Source organism: Lissotriton vulgaris, chromosome 7 (genome assembly GCF_964263255.1).
Source record: "Lissotriton vulgaris chromosome 7, aLisVul1.2, whole genome shotgun sequence".
Lineage (NCBI taxonomy): Eukaryota > Metazoa > Chordata > Amphibia > Caudata > Salamandridae > Lissotriton > Lissotriton vulgaris.
The window spans coordinates 1,477,749,775-1,477,775,374 of record NC_141695.1 but is presented as its reverse complement, the minus strand read 5'-3'; the positions used below and the strand labels follow the sequence as shown (position 1 = coordinate 1,477,775,374).

Sequence of the window (25,600 nt, the reverse complement as noted above, 5' to 3'; positions counted from 1 at the left end):
TTTGACTTTTTATATTAAAATACTATATTTTAACATACAAATAACAAGTGTTGCATGTGTAACCTTTTAAGATCTACCACATGGGCTACAAACTCTTTTGCTGAGTACTTTGAGATTTAGTATTGCATTTAGGATCAGATACTTTTTTCCACCAAGGGATCTTTATTTCTACCCGTCAGTAGCACCCTACTCCCCTGGTCTGGTATAAGGGGTCCGTCTCTTCTTTTATTATATGTTATACCACTATAACTGGCATGTTTGAGACAGCTTACCTACGTCACAACTGACTAGGTTTGTCGGTTAGATTTAAATCCAATTTTATTCTATACTTACGAGTGCTTTGACTATACGAATTCCCCACTAAAAATATCTAATTTAGATTCAGCTTTTTTCATGAGATGTAATTATAATAATATCTTATCTTTTAACAATATGTTCTTTCCTTATGATGACTAATTAGCAATCAGGTATAATATGACATGCAGTTTCTTTTGCTAAATGTATATTTCAAGCCTGCCTTAATATGTTGAATTTCTTTTATGTCAATGGCGTCACCTGATTCTTTTCTTTAGAGGTGATCGGGCACATTGTTTTTCCACTGGCCGTGATGAAGCCCCTGTGAGGGTGAAATGTGTTGCCACAATAAAGCTTTGAAAAAAATAATATATAGATAGATAGATAGATAGATAGATAGATAGATAGATAGATAGATAGATGTGGGAACCGCCTTTCAGAATTGCGCAGATTGGAATCACAAGTTATCCTACAAGCTGGTACAGTTTTTACGATTGGAATGAACAATGACGAAGAGTAACACTCGCACCTATGAACAGACAGCGGTCTATCCCGAACCCAACTCCACCAAGTCCTCTTGGTTTTCCCCTTTTAATGACTATACATATATACTTTTTGTTTCGCTTTTATATAATTTTCTTACAATCTTAGCCCTAGGAAAGTGCGCTAATGATGAAACCCATTTAAAACCAATAAAAGATGGCATTGACCTTATGAGAACAAATTATAGCACACTACCCTAGGGAATACACAAGATGTAGAAACCGGAGTTTAACTGGGGATATGTTCTGGCTTTTACAGAATGATTATGGTGAAGTTGACGTGAATTGAAGATTAGCCACTTCTAGAGAGTTAAGAGCACCGGAGAACAGGGATGTTCTGCACAACAGACACCACTCCCTTTCAGAATAATGAATAGTGGTAGGACGTAATCCTAAGACAAAAACTGCGGTTTCAAGTTACGCTACTGAAGCATCATCCCTACATTACTGAACCACCATGATCAAACATTCTGATACCAATTGCCTCTTGAAGTCTACATGTTTTCTATATGTATATACAAAGAAAGTCACAAGGAATAAACATACAATAATATCGGGACGTAATGTAATTTGGGGTACTAAATCCAACTGTGAGCTATGATTCTCAGTTTACCCATCTTGCCAATATGTGGTCCTACAGCCAGACACTGTATTGTTATTCGCAGGAAAGGTATAGTGTACATCAAATTGCAGGTGAAACGGACAATCCAGCTGGTAACTATGGGATAACCATAATATTATCCTTGACATGTCATCATTGAAATTGAATTAGGATTGTTATTCAGTTTTGCCTTTTCAATATTTATTTTCATATGCCGTTTGGCCATAAGTATTTAAATGAATCTTTTCAATTCTGTGACCAATTAACAGAATCAATATGAAAATGCATTAGATGAGCCTACAAATGCATACTCTTTTCTTTATTTCTATTACAAACGTCGTATCATGTTTGACGCACTGACTATATGAGACCCGGAACTCACCATATGGTCATGTAACCATGACCCCATCTGAGGTTGATACAAGTATTTTTGCTGATGAATAAACACTCTGTTGATACATCCCAACCTGGAGTGGCTCTTAAACAAACAAACAGTGCGTACTTGCATATCAACATAAAGAAAGGACAAGACTGTCTGACATATATCGGTCCCCCCACTCCCATTCCCCTCGACCACACCCCCACCTCAAGACACCATGCCCTATCTCACCCCCACACCCCACCCAACACATCTACCCCCTCTCCCTACCCGCGAAAACACCAAAACTTGCCCAACAAACGCACAACCCTCAGACAAAACAACACCAGTACACTTGAGAAGCACTCTCCCCGATCCCCCCCACAACCGCCCATCTGAAGACGCATCTGTCTCCACTTCTCCTAATCCTACCACTCCTCGACCCTCATGCTCCCACCTACACCCACAATCTAATCTGCCCCCAACCCCTCCCCCTAACCTGAGTCATGGCAGGACTAACCGAATGCCTCACACGTATAGAAAAACAACTCAACACTCTCTTACCAATGAACCCTATGCACATCAAATCCATAACTGAAAACCTATCCCATCTCCATAGCCAAATTAATACAATCATGCAGGGCATAAACAAAATCCTTCTCAACACCAAAGCCCCCCTTTTCCCCCGCCCAATACCCACAACTCCCCTCCCTCATAAACATCAGTGAGCCCTCTCAACCACTTAATCACTGGACGACCAGCTGGCGCTCCACCTCTCTCAACACCCAATATCACAGCCCAAAAAGAGAGAAACCTGAGATGTCCCTGAGAGAGGCAGGGATTCTCACTAAAACCTACGACCCCAGAACAACCCAAACCTCTCTCCAACATACAGGTAATCACCAGAATAGGCAGAGCCAACAATCAACTGAGGTCTACAAGACTTCCCTCTCAACGCACAGTCATACCCCAGGCTCCCCCCTCCTCCCAAAACCACTCCAACAGCGGCAAGGTCAACTTCATGCTTGTTAACTACAGATATGCAGTCAAGCACGCAACAGAGCTAGCTGATGTCATACTGAATTACGACATTGACATGGCGTTCTTCACCGAAACCCCTATCCGCTCCTTGACCTTTTAGTTCCCCCCTGGGTTCTCCATCTTTAAAAAGGACAGAATAGACCAACGCGGTGGCAGCATTACCATCATCCATAGGAACAACATCAATATAGTTAAATTCAAACCCCAATCCTTCTCTACCTTCGAATACCTCAACACCAATCTAACACATCAAGACAACAAAGTAACAAAATTCCATCTCATCTACTACCCCCCTAGGAAACTCTCTTGCATTCGGAGAACAACTATCTGCCCAACTTACACATTGCTCCCTATCCAACTCTGACAATATCATGTTAGGTGACTTCAACCTCTACTGGAATAACGAAAAGGACACTTTTATACAGTCACTAAATGAACCCCTTCTCACAAATTAGCTCACCCAACACTGCAAGGGACAAACCCACAACAACGTCTCTACCTTAGATGTAATTATAGCCAAAATCGAAACAATAGGCATCAATAACATTCTCCTAATCAACTGGTCAGACCACCACATCATTCTTTTCAACATCAACCAAATCGTAGCTCCACCAGTCAAAGCACAGATTACTCATCAAAGGAGCAGAAACCTCAATGCCATCCCCCTCTCGAAGAAACAATAACATAATTTCTCCAGCCCTCCACAGACAACATCAACACGGTCGAGCTCACTGCACTGTACAATAGGAAGAAGACAACGGCACTTGACCAACTAGCCCCCATGAATCTCAAAGGAATCAGACATCCCATCCAGAGCCCGGTTCAACAAACAAATCAACTCCGAAAGAAGAAAAGTAAGAGCTGCTGAGAGACTCTGGAGAGTAAACCCATCCACAACCAACCTCTTCCAGCTTAGAAGAGAATGCAGGAATTACAAAAAACACATAATCAAGGAGAAAGCCTCCTTCTTCCGGAGTGCACTATACAAAGCTACAAACCACCCCAAAGAACTTTTCAACATCATCCAGAAACAGACCTCCAAGCCCACCAAGGTAAATACCCCTGCCTCCAACCTACAGTGTAACAACCTGGCCAAATTCTTCAATGACAAAATCACCAAAATTGAGCTCTCCCTAGACCACCATCCTCAAACCCAACACAGCAAGTCATCACCCATAACGAAACCTAACCCAACCCCAGTTCACCACATGGGCCCAAAAGTCGAGTCCCCTCTTCTGCCAAACACCAAAATAAGCCTATGCCCAAGACCCTCCTCTTCTCCCAAGAGTTGGAAGGACTTCAAACCTCTGTCCGAAGAGGACATTTCCAGTGTGATTGCCAACTCCAAACCCTCCAACCACTATGCAGACTTCCTACCCGCTTCACTGGCTAAGAACTTCAACCTCACCCTAACCCCACTGTGGACAAAGATCATCAACAGCTCCCTAAACAAAGGAGTAATGCCAGACTGCCTCAAACAAGGCCAAATCACCCCCCTTTAAAAAAAAAAAAACAGATGCTGACCCTAACGATCTAAAAAACTTTAGGCCCATCACCAACCTTACATTCCTAGCTAAAATCCTGGAGAAATGTGTTCTCACCCAACTGAACACTGGCATCAAGCAACCTACTAGACTCACACCAATCTGGTTTCAGAGAGGGATGCAGCAAGAAACCACTATACTGAGCATAACCAATGACATTCACAACTCCCTTGACTCTAACAGATGCTGCCTACTTGTCCTCCTCGACCTGTCAGCTGCTTTTGACACGGTAGATCACAAGCTACTTTTAGATGCCCTACAAAATCTTATTGGAGCAGATGGCAATGTCTTAAAATTGTTCTCCTCATTTCTGCATAACCGATACCAATTTATAAAATTCAAAAACTCAATGTCCGACACCTCACCCACAACTCGAGGTCTCCCTCAAGGCTCAGTCCTCTCCCCCACACTCTTCAACATTTACATGGAACCCCTCACTACCATTTTAAAACAAGCAAATATCGCCTATCATCTCTATGCTGACAAAACCCAGCTATACCTCAAAATATCTTCCCTTAATGACATCCACCGACTCAACTCCACACTTTCCAAAAGTAGAAAATCCTCAACCACCCCAAACTAAACCAAGAAAAAAACGAAATTCTTGTCTTCTCCAATTACAAACAACCCCCTCAGATCCAGGAATGGATAAATAACCTAGACTCCTCAAACTGCAAACTTACCCCAGCAATATCAGCCAAATCTCTAGACACAAGATTTAACATGAGCTCCCACAAAAGCTCCACAGCAAAAAGAGCCCTCTACAGCCCAAAACTCAACAAAATCAAACCTTTCATACACCCCAATGACCTAACAATAGCAACCCAAGCTCTAGTTCTGTCCAGCAAGCAGCAAGGCATAAACCGGCTGATGTGCTTTTTTGTGGGACACTGTCTAACCAATAATGGAGCAAGCACGAGTAAAGGAGTCACAGGGCTTGATGGCAGTAGAAATTTACAAAATTTACTTTATAAACTTGAAAAACTATCGAAATTTGAAGTATCGACATGGTGGGACGCAAGGAAGAACATAACGAGTGTATAACTCAATTTAAATAAGAATTGAAAAACAAGATGGCCAAGCATGAAGAGGTGATAAAACAGGGATATGTTTCAGATCATATTGAAAATGCTCATGTTGAACTCACTAATAGAAATGAGCTAAAACATGATGTACCTGTGCATAGAGAATATTTCGTTAGTGGATTTAAGGATAGTGAGTATACTAAAATGATTAGAAAAAATGTAGATAAAATAAAGGTTAGTGGGTGCTACGTTTGCGCTTATCTTCTATAGTACGCTGGAGAGGGCTCTACTTTCGTACAGATGCCTATTTCCTATTCTTTCTCTTGTAATGTGTACGTTGCGGTTTTTAATCAAGATGAATTTCTTTTGCCTCATTTGACGGATTTGAATGTGTCTTTTGAAGATTTGCCAATAGAAGATAATCAAGAAATTAAATATGGTACATTTCTGATGTCTGATACTAACACTGTTCGAGGTTAGGGTGTGTTTTGAGTAGAGAAGAGCATACTTCTATTGAGAATACAATGAGAAAGGAGTAAAGGTTGTGAGAAACTGATCAGAACAGAAAATTGCACTGAACAGATTAAGAAAGAATAGGCATTTAGATTGTCAGCTTTACGTCCTAGTTTGAGAATGGAGCAGAAAATGAGAGGAAATTGTCTGTTTGTTCTATTACTTTTGCTAACATTTTGTGTGTGTATTATTAGTAGATCCAGAAATTAAGGCAAAGGTGAAAACAGGTTGAAGAAAAGGAAAAGATCAACTGAAATGGAATTGCAAAGTTTAAAGGATCATGTTTACAACCAGCAGGGGTGTGGAATTTTATATAATATCTACTTGTCCATGGGGCAGGTTGCTTCATAAATCTACTTGCCCTGTAACAAAATCCACTTGTCCCTTTGGTGCCATGTAGTGCAGCAACAAATTATGGCAGCAATCTCATCATATAAGAGCTCTGATATAGCCTCTCTGATTATGCCAGGGCTCATACCATAGTAGTGTTTGAATACTTGCAAATACTACTTATGTTGCCACATTTCTGCAGATCTACATACTGGGGCTGAAGGTAGTAGTAAGGAATAGTTCCAGGGTTCAAATGCCCTTTTGAGTCTATGCAAACTTGCTATCTTGAATGTTTTAAGGGTTTTCAACAACACTTCTCTAATCTTTTCCCATAATGAGAAATGTTGGAAATTTACTCCTGACAATGGCAGACATAAACCTTCTTCCAGAGTTGGGAAAAAAGTTGTTGGAGGTAAAGTGAACTTGCAAACAATCAGATTTTTGCATGAGCAAATCTACACATGCCTATTTGCTCATATATTTTCTAGGAGTATTATTTCTTGTCCTACTTCTGTAAATTATTGGGAATTCACGAAAACCGTATAGCTGCACTGCAAGGACGTAAACCATGGGTGCGCTTTTGAGACTTTCTTTAATAACTGGGCCCTTAATTTGGTCATGCGTTTAACATGACCTTTTGCATTGATTAGTTCTTTTTTTTTTTTCAAGTTCAAATAACTTTATTCGATTGTAAACATTACAATCATAAAAGTACATATCAACAACAAACAGTTAAAAATAGTCCGGATAATTCATTTGACAAATAAGAGATCCAGTACACAGTATAAGGTAGAAAAGAGAAAGCAGCGGGCAACATGAGCATTATTAAAAGTAAGTTAAAAACATAAATAATTTCATTATAAAATTTAAAAGTGCCTAAGGCAATAGCAGCATAATTATCCATCCATACTTTTCCTGAAGGTGATGGCTGATTTTAAAAAATTACAGACAAATAAAGTGCAATCACAATTCAGCAATTGAAGATAGTAAAGTGCAGGTTTGATTTGTGCGAAGTTCAGTTTTTTGAGGCACGGTTTAAGATATAGTTTCCGAGGTAAAGTGTAATAAGGGCAAATGAATAAAAAGTGTGCCAGATCTTGCGGAGACTTCCCGTCGCAGCCGCAAGCTGGCAACACCTCACCCCGATGAGCCCCACTTGGAACCGCCAGTAAGAGATGGAAAAGGTCAAAGCGGAACCTTGTTAACAAAAAACGTTCATAGCCAGTCATGTGCCATGACAAATAAGGTTCCATTTGTGGACAGGTTTTGAGAAGTAGGTGTTTCCTAACACTGTCCTTCTGTAGCTCAACCTCTTCTCTGTCTGAGCATCTTAGTATTAACATAGCATTTTTTGCAAAGATAACATCGGGTTTTGTGATCAAGTTGGGAGCAAAAAACAAATCAGGCCAGCCAATTGCCGTCAAACAGTCCTTTATATACTTCAACCATGGAACTTTAAACCTCCCATCAAGTGTTAGGGCTTCTTTTAATAAAGCTTGGGTGAGAGGTATATCTGTGTTAAGCCAACAATTCAACCAGCACAGTACCGGGTTCACTGCTATTCTGTCACTTAAATAGGGGACACCCAACTCCTCATGTACCGAAAAATTCCCAGTGCCCCTTGGTAGCCTCAGTATCTTTTTCAGAACATTATTTTCTGTGACCTCTAGGTCCTTTATCTTACAGTAGCCCCAAAGCTCGCTTCCATAGCAGGCGACAGCAACACTTTTTGCCTGGTATAGTTTGAGCAGGGAGGCCGCTGGGCAATTTCCATTTTTTTTCGCAAAGCCAAGAATGGCCGCATTAACACGTGTTGCCTCACCCTTCTTTTTGGTGACTGCGGGACCCCAGGATAATTTGTGATCTAAGAGGACTCCAAGGTATGAAAAGGTATTAGTGGTAGGGATTTTCTCCCCATTTATGCAGAAAGAGTTAGTTTTCCGTGTACCCTGTCCTATTTTCATGACGTAGGACTTAGAATTGTTAATACTTAGGCCACGGGACTCCATGAACTTAAAGAAGGAATTTAGTAGTTTCTGTAGGCCATTTGCTGTTCTAGAAATGAGTACAGCATCATCTGCATAAAGCAGCACAGGAACCCCTTTGCGCTCTACAAAGGGGTAGTCTGCTTCAGTCTTTAAAAGAAATTCCTCCAATTCGTTGATATACAAATTGAAGAGGAATGGAGCCAGGATGCACCCCTGTCGTACACCCCGATTTATTCTAAATTCGCCCGTTACTTTTAGGTCTTGTGTGTAACGAACGTTGGCTCTTGTATCCGAATGCAGATCGGCCAAAAAGTTAACAAGATTCCTCTCTACGCCCATTTTTATCAGAGTAGCCCATAATATGCCTCTGTCCACACAGTCAAAAGCGGACGATAAGTCCATAAATGCCATATAGACAGTTCCTTGTTTGGCCAGGGTATATTTACTTAAAATCAAATACAGGTTCAGACACTGTGTAATTGTCGAATGACCGGGTCTGAATCCGTATTGTATAGGTGATAAAATATTGTTTTCTTTGGCCCATGTAGATAGCCTGTTTAGAATTATTCCACCTACCACTTTAGCTACTGAATTTATTAAAGATATCAGCCTGTAACATAATGGGCTACTACGGTCGCCCTTTTTAAAAACAGGGACTATAGTCGATAACCCCCACGCATTTGGGCACCCCGAGATCACTGCTGCGTTCACTACCGCAGTGAGGACGGGAGCCCAAAAGGAAACACTGGACTTAAAAAGGTCCGGTGGTAAACCATCCGGGCCCGGGGCCTTATTACTAGTTAGTCCCTGGATACCCCTTTCAACCTCATTAACTGAAAAGCACAAAAAATTAACGGATGGGGTTAAAAAGACATTTTCTGCCCGTTGCTCATTACTTTTAAAAATTATACTATAGTGGGTCACCCACTCCTCCTCTGGGATGTTAGTACCAAGGGCTGTATCATTAGGATTATCAAACAAAGGTTTGTTGATAATTTGCCAAAACTTACTACTATTCCCCAACACTGAAGGGTCAAGGAAGGACTCCATGGTGTTAGCCTTGATTTCTTTTTTCCTAACGGCTAATGCCATCTTATAAATCGAACGAAGATTTCTTATTTGATCGTAATCTCTAGGTTTGATTTTTAAGGCATTCTTCAGATCTCTACTTGCCTTTGAGCAGTTATGGTCAAACCATTTAGAGTTATTTTCGCTTTGTCCTTTAGTTGGTACTGTTAGCATAGGGCCAATTGTTGAAACTATCGCCTCAAACCCAGACAAGATGTTCTCAGGGGGTGAGTGGGAAGATGTACAAGTTAACAGTTCCTTCTCACATGCATTATTTATTTTAGTGTATAAAAGATCTTGGTTTACCATTGTCCATTTTATGCGGCGTCTGCCATTTATACAGCTCATCGTTACCCGGTCATTGCGGGGCATTTGTTGTTTAAATAAAGTCCCACCCAGTTTGATAGTTAGGGGGTTGTGATCACTGTGAACACTCAAAAGAATGGTGAAATTCGAGACCCAAATTGCAAGATCTGTGGAAACTAATATATGGTCTATAAAGGATCCCTGACCAGGTCCTTTAAAGGTTGAAACATCATGGACTTTTGTTTCAGGAACCATGGACATGGCTACAATTAAATTGTTTTCATTCACTAGATCGTTTAAGTTCTTGCCTCCCCTAGTGTGGGCGAAATGGAAACCTTCTACATTGTTACATCCCAAAGAACGCATTGGGGTGGAGCCTGGATTGCCACATGGGTGTACATTAAAATCACCTACAATCAACAACTTTCGTGACACGGTGCATGCAGTTTTTCTCAACATCTCTGTTAAGGACACAATATTACAATCACCATTACCATTATTAGCATTGTAAAAATTGATCAGGGTCAAAACACTTTTGCCACTCTTTAGTTCAAGCATCTGGATGTTCCGATTGGCATTATGACAGTTGCTTATTTTACAGCACAGACCTAAGTTAATGAAGATGGCCAAGCCCCCCTTTGCTCTGCCCCTAGTTGATGCAGCTGCTGGTATGACAAAGCTTTGAAAACCCTCAATATGGGCATTTTTATCCTCCAACCATGTCTCTTGAAGGCATATAATTGTATATTTTTTGATAGATATTAACCAAGCAGGATCACATAATTTATCGGCCAAGCCGGCTATGTTCCAAGATACTAAGCTCATACTACAATCACCAGAAACTGTTTCTATGAGAGTTTCTCTGATAATTGGAGCTATCATTGGGTTGGTTATATCTGTGTGTATAGCCCCCCGGTTCACAGTGCTGGCCACGTCTGGTTCTAAGTTGGCCAAGGGGGGATTATGGGCCTCAGGCAGGACAGGAGATTTGTTGTTATTGGATGGAAGATCCATGGTTGGCAATGGCTTACTGGGGTTGTCTAGCTTTGTCATCAGAGCGGGGGCTACTATGGCTTGGTTGTATGCCTCTCCTTGTGCATGATTGGGTTCTGCTAAATCGTCAGGTGTATGGGCCAGCCTGTAGTCAGTCAACCCCCTCCAGATCACTCTGATTATAAAAGGCGTCAAACCTATTAGTGATTGGTACATTATAATAGGTTTTTGGATCTATAAATTGGGGGTGTTCTTGATGATAATACGTCCCCTGAGCAACCTCCCAGTTTTCTGGATAGGTACCTTCATATCTAGCCTCTCTGGGTTCCCAGGATGTGTTCCTTCTATGCTGACACTGTTCCCCTGCAGTATAGTGGCCTTGGTTTCTAGGTGTTATCCCACTGTAATATTGATTAAAGTTATCTGGGGCTCTTGCATGCTCAGCGGTGGAAAAAGAATGCACTGATGTTAGAGGATGGTTATTCGGGGGGTAAAAATAACTCAGATCCATAGTGCGGATCAGGCTGTTGATAGAGCTGTCCTTCCATCCTTGAAATTAACTACAACACAATCGCCCTTGGTGGACTTAAATCTATTTCCCACCCCATCCACTCTTCTAACATTTGTTATTTTACCGCTGATGTATGGGGGAATCGGTCTGTGGACAGTTAGCCAATGGCTTACTTTGTTTTTCAGTTCTCCATAGCTTTCTGTTTTACCTGTCTCAAGTTGTGTTACCCCAATCATTACTATGGTGTGCCGATGAGAGTCAGGTGGGAGGTGAATGTGGGTGGCTTTTTTTGATTTTATTGTTGTGAGTATTTGTTTAGGGCGTGTATCAGGAGCAGCGTTTTGTGTAGTTGTTGGCCTTTGTGGCTCAGTTTGACCACCGCAAGGCTCAGGGGATGTACCTTCCGCGGCCCATTCACTCTCATCAGTGTCAGGAATATGACTCTCAGGCGAGGAAACCAGGGGCTGTGCTGTATCTGTATTGTTATTGGCTTGTGTCAGTGGTGTTATAGTGTTTTGCACTGATGTATTTACGGGTAAGGAAGGTGTCAGAACAGAACTGCTACTTGGGGCAATGGTATTTGTTTGTGTCTTCAAAATCTTTGTTTGTTTGAGATTACTTTTAAGTGGTATGGAGCTTTCCTTTGGTTTTGGCACGGAAAGGATCTTTAGAATACTTGAGGTGTCCTTTCTTTGTTGTTTTTCAAATTTCGCAAAGGTTTGCTCTATGCAAGTGATTTTATCACACAAAGGTTGCAATAAAGATTTAATCAATTCTTTCAGGTCAGTTGATGTTATATTATCCACTACACTAACTTTTTCAGTCTGGCACGTTTGCACTGAGTAAGTCTTGCTATGATCTGCCTGTGTATCATTTAGTGTACTAGTATTCCTAGTGGCAAGTATAGAGGTAGGGTTTTGTGTGGCATTAGATGTTTTAGCCAACCTAAGTTTAACCAAACATCCTTAGCCGATGGCTTATGGAGACCTAATGGTCTATACATTTTCCTTACTATTGATTTGGTTTTTGCACGTTTCTTTTGTTGGCGCTTACTCTTGTTGGTCGATAGTGTTTTATCAACATTTATTACATTTACATTTGGCAAGCTTTCAACACAAGTACCCCCTTGCGAATTTGGAGTAGATATACCGGGTTGAGGAGAACAAACAATGCCCCCCAAATTGGAAACGAGCACCGGGCTTTGTTCTAAACTATTTACAATTATAGGAGATGATAGTAGAACGGTTTTCTTACTGCTTTTTTGACCACTTGGCAACCCTGTAAAAGACTGCATTAGGAGAGATTCCTCCTGATTGAATGAGGAGTCCATGGTATTATTGATTGCGGTGGTATTTGCAGTAGTGTGCTGTGATAAGTTGGGAAAACACAAGTCCGGGGTTAATGAAAGACGCCTCTCCGTATTTTGGATAGCATCTGCAACTACACCTATGGTTTTTTGTAACATTAGGTCAATAGCAGTTAGTGTCGGCAAAGGTGTGGATGGTAAGGTCTTGTTTCTGGTGGATGATCTTGTGGCCACAGGAGTCTTTCTTACTTTAGTCATTTTGACAGAATAATCCGTATTTAGTACAATATAGATATTGGCAACTAGAACAGTTATTAAAGCGGAAAAGGAAAGAAATCACAGTCACCTTGCTCCTGGGGGTAGTGCACCATTAGAGGGGTGGCCCGTCCCGTCTCCTTTGGTCCCCTGAGGGCCACAGAGGGCCCGGGCTTAGCCCCGGGCGCTCCCGCGCGCTCCCGCGACGCGGGGGTGACTCCTCCTTTATGCGCCTGCTGGCGCGCTTGCCTCGGCGTGTAGCCGCCGCTAGGCCTGCTGGGGTTTGAAGTCTTTATTGCCCCCCTCCGCTCGGCGGCCGCTTCTCCCGTACACTTGCGGCGGCTGGAGGGGGACACTTGCAGGTAGGCTCCGTGGAATAATTATTCTCCTCCGCTTTTGGGCTTCTAACCCCTCGCTCTCCAATGTCACCAGGAAAGTTGTTTAGCTTCGCGTCACCCGCTCGGCCGGGGTGACTCCTCCTTTATGTGCCTGCTGGCGCTCTTGCCTCGGCGTGTAGCCGCCGCTAGGCCTGCTGGGGTTTGAAGTCTTTATTGCCCCCCTCCGCTCGGCGGCCGCTTCTCCCGTACACTTGCTGCGGCGGGAGGGGGACACTTGCAGGTAGGCTCCGTGGAATAATTATTCTCCTCCGCTTTTGGGCTTCTAACCCCTCGCTCTCCAATGTCACCAGGAAAGTTGTTTAGCTTCGCGTCACCCGCTCGGCCGGGGTGACTCCTCCTTTATGCGCCTGCTGGCGCGCTTGCCTCGGCGTGTAGCCGCCGCTAGGCCTGCTGGGGTTTGAAGTCTTTATTGCCCCCCTCCGCTCGGCGGCCGCTTCTCCCGTACACTTGCGGCGGCGGGAGGGGGACACTTGCAGGTATGCTCCGTGAAATAACTATTCTCCTCCGCTTTTGGGCTTCTAACCCCTCGCTCTCCAATGTCACCAGGAAAGTTGTTTAGCTTTGCGTCCATCCGTTTGCATTGATTAGAATTCTGTCTCTCTCTCTCTCTCTCTGTATCGGCTGGCTTCAGTGTGAGTGACCGCATTCTGCTCTTTCACAAGGAGCATATTGGCACACAGAGTAATTTTGTTCATTGCCAGGCACTACTGTGGTAGTGTGTGCTTTTTGAGAACAAAAACAATTTTTGCTTTTGCCAATGTTTGTTATATTGCTGAAGGTGCCGCAGCTCCCACACCAATAAGGTTTTACAAAAACCATGCCAAAACAAGCCACATGTTGACAACATTAAAAACCTGACCACCAATTTCAGACCTCCTGGCTTTGCCAATGCTTGTTTATTTTTGTTTCCCATAATCTTGTTGAAACTGGTTACACTGAAAAATTCTAGCATGCATCAACACATGATACTAAATGATGCTGAAAAAAAATAGTACCCGAAAGTTTATAGTAGTTTAGCAAAGAGTTTTTTCCTGCTTTCATTTTTTTTATGAACAGTGTTTTTTTGAAAGAAAAGAATCCTCAATGTTGCCATCAAGCTTCTGCAAATATTTGCATCAAATTAGAGCGCATTTTTGGAGCATTATACATAGGCTCGTACTGCTAAACTTTGAAAACATGTGTACACATTTTTATACTGGAAATAGTGTCAGTAGTGCAGTCAGAGCTTGCAAATATTTACTTAGAGCGCTCACCCTAATAATGAAGGCTTTCAATTAATGAACCATGAATACAAGTTTGGACAGCATTAATATATGGACAAAAATATTACCTTAACTGCAGACAGTGCCCTTCCCTGGTCCATAATGTGGCACTGCAAGTGGGCAGCCAAAGGGTTTGTGCTGCAGGGGGTTGGGCCTACTTGTCACAAGGACAAAATACACATGAAAACCTGTTGCCCTTGACCCCAAACAATATGTCCTGGGCGTTGGGCTATAGGAATTCCACATCCCTGAACCAGTTAAAGATGGTTGAGGAAAACTCATGAAGACACCAAGTATGATGAAGTCTAATAACTTCTGGCTGATTAATAAAGTTTATTAATGAGTTTAAAGTGATTATTTAAAAATAATCAGAGGGGGGGCTATGGAAGCATTTTCAAATGTGTAATTTTGGGTGATTTTTTTTTAATAATAATGATTTTATAGTGAATATAGTTGTAACTAATGGATTGATAATGCTGAAATTGAAACAATTATATTTATAGGTTTACAAGTGTGTTCATTTATGTAGTTTAGCAATGCCACATTTCTGCAGCGACACAATTTTATTAAAATTGATGCTGCTTTTTGTGTACTGTTCAATTTGTTCATGTTCATTGGCCCTCCCAATCAACGTCCCCCAAAGTGCCTTCTTTCTCCGCATTCTTCAGAGGGCACAGGACACTGTGAGGTTATTGGTTATTTTATGTGAATAAAACTTGCTTCGTGTTCAGTACTATTCTGAAGGAAACCTGTGCTGCAAGTTCCGATGTAAGCTTGCTAGAACACTAGTGTATCTGTCTTTGTTTGAACAGGTTTCATATTGCGTTTTGAATCTCCAGACTATGTTGTGGCTGTGGAACCTGAAACAAGATTTCCACTGCCTTAGAAATGGGTTAGTGCTATAATAGTTTAATGATGTTCATGATTCGGATTTGGAAATGGGGCTGATAAAAGAATCATAAAGAGTTGTGCTAGGACCTTTTGAAGCACATATCACTGACGAGATCCAGGTATGAATCTCTAGTCACTTCCTTGTCCTTTATTTTGGGCCTATCAAGATTGGAGACTGTCCTGCCTGCATAATGTGGAGAAGCTTAGCAAGAGTTCTGCCTGTTGTGACCAGGAAATGGGACTAAAGGTCTAGCAGTCTCCGATGCTGGGCGAGGAGAAATTGCCCAGGAGGATTAAGAAAACCCACTATAGCACCAACTTCTGCCTGACTCAAGACCAGTGGGCACTGTGAGGTGAAGGAAATCACGTGGATGGTTCAGGTCCAGTGGGGATCCATCTGCACGAATCCCAGGAGCAGAGTGTGAGATTATACTCCGTTGGAACCGCCACACCAATCAGGGTGCCGACCTGCATTTCAAAGTCCATGCACGTCAAGTCAGGACCATACTGAAGAATAAGGGTTACAGCCCTTGGGGCTACGCTGTGAGAAACTGAGGGCTAGTACCCCATACTGTGACGAGACCTGTGGAGGGCTGTTGCCTTATTTATGCTGCTCTTGGCCCCAGTATGGCAGATGAGGGCACTGAGAAAAGAGCGCGAGCTGTAACCCAAGAAGAGTCAGAACCACCTCAACTCCCCCAACTGAGAGCATAGGAGACCTACCCTCGGATCCCAGTAAAGACTTACTGCATTGAGGGCAGTGTTGTGGATGACCACAATTTCCCACCATCTGGCACAGCCTGGTGCCCAAACACTCTGAACCTCCACTCCACAAGAGTGGGCAAGACTGACAAACGGGTTGCTGGGCCCTGAGAAACTTGCTCTGAATATCAACGCTTCAGCATAGAGACTCTGAGATCTTACTCAACAGCCACTTTAGAACTTCTGAGACTAGAACACCTTAACAAGGCCTAGATTGGATGTTGCCACAAGTGAATGTAGAATAACCATCAGCCTCGAACAGGGAAGCAGTACTGGAAAGCTGACCTGGGTAACACTACTGTGCTTGCCTCAAGAAGGCATGTACATTGTTTGCAGTGTGTTGTATTGAACTTTGCGTTAGCAGATACATACTCCTTCTTGCGTAAAAGCAAGTATTTGACTGAATAATCATTTATTGGGGATCTTGGATTTGTTAAGTTGTGAGTCTGTCTCACCTGGCACCTACACCCTCCCTGAGAAGCCTCAGACTGCTCGACCCGCACTACCAATGAGAGTCAAGTGCTGAAGGGTTATTTGGCCCAGTTGCTCAGAGCCCATAGTATTCTGGGCCCTGTGACGTCAGGAATAAATGCTCTCATTCACCACAGTTAGGCCCAGTAATTCATGCTTAATTCATCTGAATAGTGGTTCTAGCGCAGTCTCATTCACAACCCTTATACCTAACCTTATGCAACCAATGCCCTCACTGTAAACCTAGATCCCCCCACAGCATCATCTCACTTGCCCCATTCACCTTTCATAATGACCAAAGTTGCCATTCTCCTTCTGAAGTCTATCCATATTCTGTTCTGCTTTAAAATCCCTTCTGGGTATGCAACTACCCATTCTCACTGCGTTTTTTTTATGTTATCCCTCCTCGAAGTCTCCGGGACCCATCCTACACACGGTGGCACATATTTCTTGTGCCTTGAGGGTGGAGGAATGCCACTATAGCTTACCATGTAGGTAATTCATTAGTTTCTCCCTGTGCTAAAGTAAGTCTCACCATGAACTCATAAGACTATTCCAAGCCTTTATCGAAAAGTAGCATAATTCAAAACAACCACTTTCAAACATGCTTAAAGCTTTTTTTTATTCATCGCTGTGTATATTTGTTTTTCAAAAAAAAAAAATCATATATCAATCAACCTTGGTGGAGTACTTTCAAAAAACTAAATTGTACTGCTACATCCTAGTAAGAGATGTGAAAAGCATCCCTCTTTCACACTTTATTCACATGAACAGGATCCAAATGCATTTTAGGCAACTGTACGCTTCATCAGGGGGCACAACTGTAATCTAGAAAAAAACAGATGAATACACATATATTCAAATTCTCAGCAAAGAACCATATATACCTTGTAGCCAAGTGCTAATACACTCATGGTACATCCAAAACTTGACAACACCAAAGAGGATGTTTCAAACGTATATCCCCAAAACATAAAAACAATGCGTTAAAAATTTCAGTGAACCATGACAAAACAAAGCTAGTATGAGCCTGACATATGTTCACAAACTTAAAACATATAATGCTGTCAAACACCTCTCGTAAGTCGTGGCCAACCAAAACGCCATGTTATAGTGTTGAAAACCATATGAAACTGTCATCACAAGCTGGCTCTGTGTACACCTATGCAAAGCAATTTCAGGAAATGAAAAAACTATTAAAAATTACCACAATGTGACAAGTAAAATTACATGCTATTAATTCCACCCCCATTCACACATTACTAAAGTGTTAGAAATAAAAAACTGCAAAGTGAAAAACTCGAACTACTTTACTGCACTTACCCTGTCGAAAAATGATAGGAGTGCTGAAACAAACCTATGCACTGAAACGACAAGTTTCAACCGGAACTAAACCAGTGCACGTGACCAACGTTTCCCTGACGTTCTGCTGAATACAACGATGGCAGCATATGGTTGCCCAGCTCAAGGAGCAGCTCATTAGTTGTAAGGCCAAAAATGTTTAAAGCGCAACACTACTTCTACTTCAACATATTTAAGACTGAGGATTGGAAAGTTGAGGAGTGCGCGTTTCTGGAACATTTTGGCATGATCTTCCATATAGGTAACCCATATTTAGCTGGTAACACCGGATCACTGATCGAGAAATTTACTTTGTGCAGTAGACTCCTTTAAACTTTTATTGCATTTCTGTTGACTATTTTAAGAAGGATATGCCCCTGGGGATATTTGGAGGGTCTAATTCAAGGCAGCTTGATTATATAATATTTACTTTGTACCGAGCTAGTTCTGTAAAATCTAAAAGTTGTTTTGTGAAGAAAAAGGAAAGCACACGATCAGAAACACACTGAAAACCCAGATAATCGTCTACCTATTTAAAGAAGCTCACTGAGCGCACCAGCAGCTAATTAAGCGGACTATGGAGGCCATCAAACAAAGGGGGAGAGAGTTCCCTTAAAAGTGTTAAAACTAGAGCTCCACTTTCCTTGTGAGGCCCTGTGTTGCAAAGAAATTGCATTTTGTAACACACAATATCTGACAAACCAGAGTCCAAATGTATCAGATGTGATAAAGTGCACCTTTTGCAATTTTTGGGGGAAATGCATGCAGATTTTGATCTTTTGCATACCAAAAAAAACAAATAGTACAGTAAAACCTTTACTGCTTTATCCTTTTAAATTACAGCATAAATGTAACAAATGGTGAGAACTTAACGTCATCTCATGTCTTTGCACAGGGATTGGAAAACTCAGACCCTCTAAGAATCAGGCCTCGATATTGAGTCGGAGGGAGGGAAGATGTACATTATTGCACCTGATATAACAGATTCCCAGGAGTTCCTAAATTGCATCGATTCTGTGTTTTGGGGAAAATCCTGTGGATATTGGTGCTTACCACATCAAAATTTGCATGTCAAACTAAATATTGTACAATTTTCCTCTGTTCAACTCCAGAAGGTTTAACCTATCAAAATGTAATACTGGGTGGTGAATGTATCACATCCGATAACCAGGTGTGATAAATTCTGCACAGGGGTCTTGTGCAGGGGTTACAAAACTTCGACCCACTCATAATCAGACCCTTGGACTAAAACACAAAACTCTACTGCTGAATGCACCGTTATACATGCATTGTTTTCGCTCAGAGAATAATGCTTCAACTTACAAAGAAGTAATAATTATGGCAAGGCCAAGTACTTTTGGCTTGGCAAAGGCAGAAATCCCTTTGTCTCAAAGCTTCTCAGTTTCTACTGGATACCTTATGGACCTTTTTCTATGCAACCTGAAAAATGCAGTCATTCTCAATGTGAGGAGCATTGGGAGCAAACTAATGTAACAGAAGCAGATCAATGTTGCAAGCAAGGGGCGAGTGACAGGTGTGTGGCCAGCCATTATAACCTATCTTTGCCAAAATGCAAAATCCTAGTAATCTCACTTTGGTTATATTATTTTAGCTTATGTAAACTCTCATATTGTTTATATGTTATTAAACTATAGTTGGTATGTCCCCAGCTGACCCCTATTACTCAAGAACTGTTAGATGATCCATGGAACTGCTGGAACCACTGGGAGTGCAGGTTAGAATGTTCAGGTTTTCAGTCAGCTGGGATACTTGTGTGACCTAAGGAGCTATGGCTGCTTTGGAACATATTTCAATAAAATAAACTCCTACCTTCATTGGACGTTTCCAGTTTCCCTTCAATCGTTCTTCTTTGCAAAATGCTAATAGGCATACACTTCTCTTGTGTATATGTAATCGTGCAATTTCACCGGTTGTAGTTTAACTAAGCAGCCAATGAGCCATACCCTGCCCTTAAATTACTTCACTTGAAAAATGAAATTTTTATCAAAGTCGCAAAGTGAGCAACATTAAAAACAGATGTACATGCAAAGAAAGGGAAGTGTTATTCTAGTAAAAGACCTAAAGAATTGAGGTATAACACTCTTAAATTGCTTCATTTCGAATAATGGGCAATTGTTGGAGTGGATATGGTCTTCTTAGGACCCCATTACAAGTGCCCTGGTGTCCAACGCAATAATCAATCCACATTTAAAATCCAGCATTGAGGTTTTGTTATTTTAAACATGAACAAGAATTATCGCCAATTACAAGATTTGTCTGAAACATGCTGCACAACATGCAGATTTTGATGCTTACTGCACCAAAGTCTACATATCTCAGAATGTTCTGGGTATATTTCCCTAGTAACTTTCAGCAGGCTTGACGTGAGGAAATGTATACGGGGGATGCAGAGATTTTCACTCCCATAATTTAGCAGGTACAATAAAATATATACATTTGTGTTGTATATTCTTACTTGGTTCAATAGGACTACTTGGTGTCTGTAGTCCTTTCTTAGTGTTTCTACCTTCTCTATCTCCCAAAGTACCTACGTGTGTTCTATCTGTGTTGTGAAGATTCCAGCCTTGGCAGTTGATGGTCTGGTCAGCTGTGAGGTTTACTGCTCTGCTGTCTTATTCTATGTAACTTAATAAATCCATCTTATTAACCTGAAGACGTGTCCTGCTGCCTTCCTAACCTATTTACTACAATTTTGCTCAGTGCAGACAACATTTATAGCAGAATTAAACAGGGCACTAGTAATGAGGCTATAAGGCCCTTATTAAGAGGGACCCGTTTAACTGCGATGGGTGCAGTAACTTCTGTTACAGCACATATGGTAATTACGAGTTTCTGGAGAAATATCAAGAGGTCAGACCTGCCGATATTTATGGGGAGAAAAATTCCAGTATTTACAAGAACATGCAGAGTTTGGTGCAGTAAGAGCCTAAATCTGAAAGTTATTCTCCAAAAACTCCTAATTGAGTTATATTTGTTGCTCAGTGGAGTCGGATCTTATAAAGCACAATAAATATCACACCAATTACCGAGCTATTCCTGATGAGGACCTGAATGCTTCTTGATGACTGGTGTTCTCGTGCAAGAGCCGATTAAGTTAGTGTTGTTATTAATAGCAGAAAATGGATGGAGACCTTTGTTCAGTACTCAAGAATACTTTTGTTTCACATACTTTTTGACACAGATATTGCAGACATGTACATGAAATAAGGAGAAGCTTTGTAACATAAAAGCACAAGCAGGAAACTGAGACCCGAATACCCAACGTCCAGATATGAAACAACATGAAGTATTTTTTTATATTTATGGAAGCTTTACTGCTGCACTGCCTACGAATAATTAAACACCGCTCCTAGAGATTCTTGATAATGAATGTTTAGAGTATTTATTCGTCCACTGGAATAATTGAGATTATACGGGTACTGACAACAGCATGCCATTTAACCCTTTTATTGCCCTTTTGATACTAGGCGTGCCTCTGAAAAACCACAGAATCTACGCACATGTACTTTGCATTTCAATTCGGTCTAACCTACTGTACGTGCATACTGTGGTCGCATATGTTCCTGTATTGTGGCCAACAGTGGCAGAGGTCACACTAAGCGAGAGTGTAGTGCAGGAGGCATCAGTTGCCTAAAAGAGGGAGCATTAGTTGATGGTGACACTGTTTCAGGGTACACTATTAGGTGCATGAGAAAGGGTTTGACGTGCAATTGTGCAGTGGGGGGGGGGGGGGAGAGGAAAATATAAGATTGAACGGAGCCTGCTACGTGGTCAATGTGACAGTGAATTCTAATATTGATTACAGGGGCACGGGCGATTTGAAGGGGTTATGTGGATGTCCAGTTGATACTATCGGGTCAGATTGTATTGAAATATGAAGGGAGTAGAAATTAGAAGAGTTCGTTAGTGCTTTGGTGAGAACATGGGTCACAAAGTAGAAAAAAACAACGTGCAATGGGATTATGAAGGGCAAAAAGTTGCACTAATGGAACTGGCAGCAATTGAAGGACTCTCATAGGGGTACAGGAGTTACTATGTGGTTCTACTCGCTCTGCTGTGTGTAGGACAGGGGCTAACTGTAAGCGAGTGGATATTTAGTAATCAGAACAGTGAACACGAAAGGCTCCATTGGGAAGGTGTAAGGAATCGCGCCCCCCACCGGGTGACTGCGAAGTTCCAGATGCTCTGATCATGAACCCTGGTGTGTAGTGAATTAAGGTACAGGGCTCTAAGGGACTCATGCCCACTGAAAGTGGGGCTTTAGGAAACTCTACGGGAAGTGGGGCGGAAGAGGATAGTGATACGATCTTGCCATGCTCTGGGGACAATAGGATTTTGTGAAGTAAGTGAGAGACCTGGCCCTCCATCATATAAAAAGCGAATGCAAAACCCGCTGTATTCAGTTGTTCTTTGCAAGTGAGTCGGTGCTACAACTGCTGAGAGGAGTTGTTGCAGACAATGTAAATAAAGAGTAGCCTGCCTTTGAGAACTACCGCCTTCGCTTAGTCAACCTCTCATAGTGACAGCCCCGGACCCCTCCTCTCCGATGCCTCCATCGCCAGGAGCGACGACTGGGCCCCGTCCGCTACTCACCTGGAGCCCTGACTCTTCAGTGCACCGCAGCTCTCATGGCCCGGCGACGTCCTGCTCGTATTCCCCTAGTGTTGAGGGTATCTCTTCTTAGCCAGCCAAGACCCCAGCCGCACAGCTCTAGGGTTGGCGGGTCTAAACCTAGGGGGCGCTGCGGGCTTTGCCGTTGATTAACGCGATGCCAGTCTCATCCTGTGAGCCGACGTCTGACTGCGCATGCTTCGGCGGAGACACTCTACCGTCGTGTGTCAGCTCTCTACTCCTCCTCAGAGCTGCCTGACCGATGAAAAAAACAAGCACGAAAAGCTTTAAAAACAAAAGTGTGTGTGCTGTAAAAGTGAACCAAAACCACCCCATCTCCCACAACGACACACAGGGATTGCAAAAACACGTCAAACGAAGGCTTCAATACAAGTTTGTTGGACCGGGTGGACTATTTATTACTATACGTACCGTAGGGAAGTCAGTGGTCGAGATCGGCAGGGCACGGCGTGACTCTACTTATTTACACTCCTTAGATTCCGTTCCCCTACTTTTTTGTGTTTTGAACATACGTCTCAGGACGGCAGAAATAGCCGTTCGGGGACGGGCGGGGCAGGATGAGAAGGAAAAGGATTCTGTCTTTTTCTTCTGGCACAGAAAGAAGACCAAGGACAGTGTCCACTTCTGCTCTTTTGCAAAGACAGTGTCCACTTCTGCTCTGCTGCTTTAGCTGCCCCCCTCTTCTTTCTTCCTCCCTCTCTTTCTGTCTAGCAGCACCTCCTCACGTACTGAAAACCATCACTTCAAGGAAGGGTTCTTCACCCTCTCTTCCCGCTTTCGTTTGTTTGTTCCAGGGCCGGTCCTAGAACTTCTGGGGCCGGGGTGAAAGGGAAGATGTGAGGCCCCTAATTTTGATGTAACATCACAAGAAGTGACACCAAAGACTCCTGGAGAAACAATGGAGGCACTTAGCGCCCTCAACGATAATTTGGCCACGCTCGTTCAGCAAGATCCAAGCACATCTTCCTTGGGAAAGCGTTGCACTTCAGAACCCTCCTTGACTCAGCCAAAAATAGACCCAAAAAACTATTTGATCTCATCAAGAATACTAACTGCTCTCCCCCAACCTCCAAGTTGGAGGATTCTACAAAGAAAGCAGCGGACTTCGCTGTATTCTTTGATGAAAAAGTGAAATCACTTGTGGATCAGGTCGCTCATCCTACCCCTCCAGAGGAGCGCAAATCACTAGCCATTTGGAAGAACTTCGACCCCCATCTCTGAAGATGCCGCCCTCAATTGCATCCTCGAAACAAAGCCCTCCAATTATTCTCTTGACCCCATCCCAAGTGCCATTGACTTCTATACCCACTCTCTTCCCTATTGGGCCACTCTGGTGAACCTCTCCCTCTGTCAAGGCTCCCTTCCTGTTCCCTTCAAAACTGGGCAGGTCAAGACAAAAGTTCTGATGATGAGGAATAATGTAAATATGGGGTGTGGTTTTACAGAATGGTCTGATGTGGTGACTGCAATTGACTGACTTTGTACAGGCGTTGAAATTGTATGGAGAGGTGGATATACATGACTAATGTAACATATGATGCTGTTCAACCTGACTTTATTGCCGAAGTTGTGAATGAAAACAATAAACAGATTTACAAAAAAAAATAAAATGGGCAGGTCACCCCTCTACTTAAAAAACCCACTGCTGATGCGAATGACCTCAACAACTTCCGCCCCATCACTGACCTACCCTTTCTTGCGAAGATCACAGAAAGATGTATAGCGAAACAACTCTCTCGTCATATCAAGGACAATGATCTTCTTGACAATTTTCAGTCTGGCTTCATCCAAAACTGCAACACTGAAACAGCCCTGCTGCAAGTGATTGATGACGCCCTGCGGATACTCGATTCGGGGGGGGGGGTCTTGGCTTCTAATTCTCCTTGACCGTTATGCAGCCTTTGACACTGTCAATCACAACACTCTCCTCAACACTCTTCAACAGAGAATGGGCATGGAGGGCACTGTGCTTAAATGGTTTGCTTCCTTCCTCTCTGATAGATCCCAAATGATCAAAATAGCGAGCAGTCTTTCATCTCCTTTGGCGGTAAGTCAAGGTGTTCCTCAAGGCTCAATACTTGCACCAACATTGTTCAATCTCTATTTAGAACCACTGGGAAGTCTCTTAAGTAAATCCGGGGTCCACTATCATCTCTACGCAGACGACACTCAAATCTACCTCAAGGTTGCCTCCACTCACGATCTCTCCGTCCTAAGCTCTACTCTGGACTCCATTCAAAACTGGATGTCAACACATCAACTGATTCTGAATCCCTCCAAAACTGAATTTGTCCTTCTCTCCTCCTCACTTTCTCCTTCCCCGTTCAATCTTGAATGGATCAGATGAATCTACTTAACAATAAACCCATCATTGTCGACAGCGCAAAATCCCTGGGTGTCCTACTCAACAAAAAACTCAATCTAATCTCCCACATCAACTCCATTGCAAAGTCTGCTCGATATCAACTGCGCCTTCTTTGGGGAATTTGTCGCTTCTTCCTGGAGCAAGACCTTAAAACCCTGGTCCAATCGCTGGTCCTCTCCAGACTGGACTACTGCAATTCTCTTCTCACTGGCCTCCCCAAATCCCACCTGCCCCCCTTAAATCTGTTCTCCATTCAGCAGCTCACTTCATTTATGGGGCCAAAAGAAGCGACCACATCACGCCCATGCTATCCACCCTCCGCTGGTTTCCCATTGAGGCAAGATCTATCTACAAGACTGCCTGTATCACCCACAAAGCCTTGCACTCCTCCTCTCCTCGCTACCTGGCGAATAAACTGAAACTCTCTGGAGGCTCTAGACCATCACGTAATGCAGAAAATTTACTGCTGGAACCTCCCACTTTCAAGAAGGAAAGATTGATGGCCCAATCGTTTTCAGGCAACGCAGTGAGAATCTGGAACTCACTTCCGCCTCAGCTCCGGACCACCACCTTCCCCCAGGCCTTCAAAACTGACCTCAAAGTTCTCCTCCTTCAAAGACACTTCCAAATTTAATCCACACCCTCTCTATTATCTGAAGGAAGACCTTCCATTATAGTCAATCCTTTTCTCCATGACCTTGGAAGTGCCTCCCCAGTGTGTTCTGCCATTTATTGCAGTATTATCTTTCTCTAACAAGAGGGACTCGGTTGTTCCTAAAGAT

The 25,600-nt window shown here is 42.6% G+C and overlaps 1 protein-coding gene across 3 annotated transcripts in view; it reads right to left on the bottom strand.

Moving 5' to 3' along the window:
* The window catches only part of NCOA6 (nuclear receptor coactivator 6), a 444,043-nt gene extending 421,420 nt beyond the window's left edge, over positions 1-22,623 (bottom strand). For all 3 annotated transcript variants that reach the window (XM_086932282.1, XM_086932279.1, XM_086932280.1), the window contains exon 1: positions 22,415-22,623. The gene's annotated coding sequence lies outside the window, so the exon portion shown is untranslated. The remainder of the gene's footprint in view (positions 1-22,414) is intronic.
* Between the last annotated feature and the right edge of the window lie 2,977 nt (positions 22,624-25,600).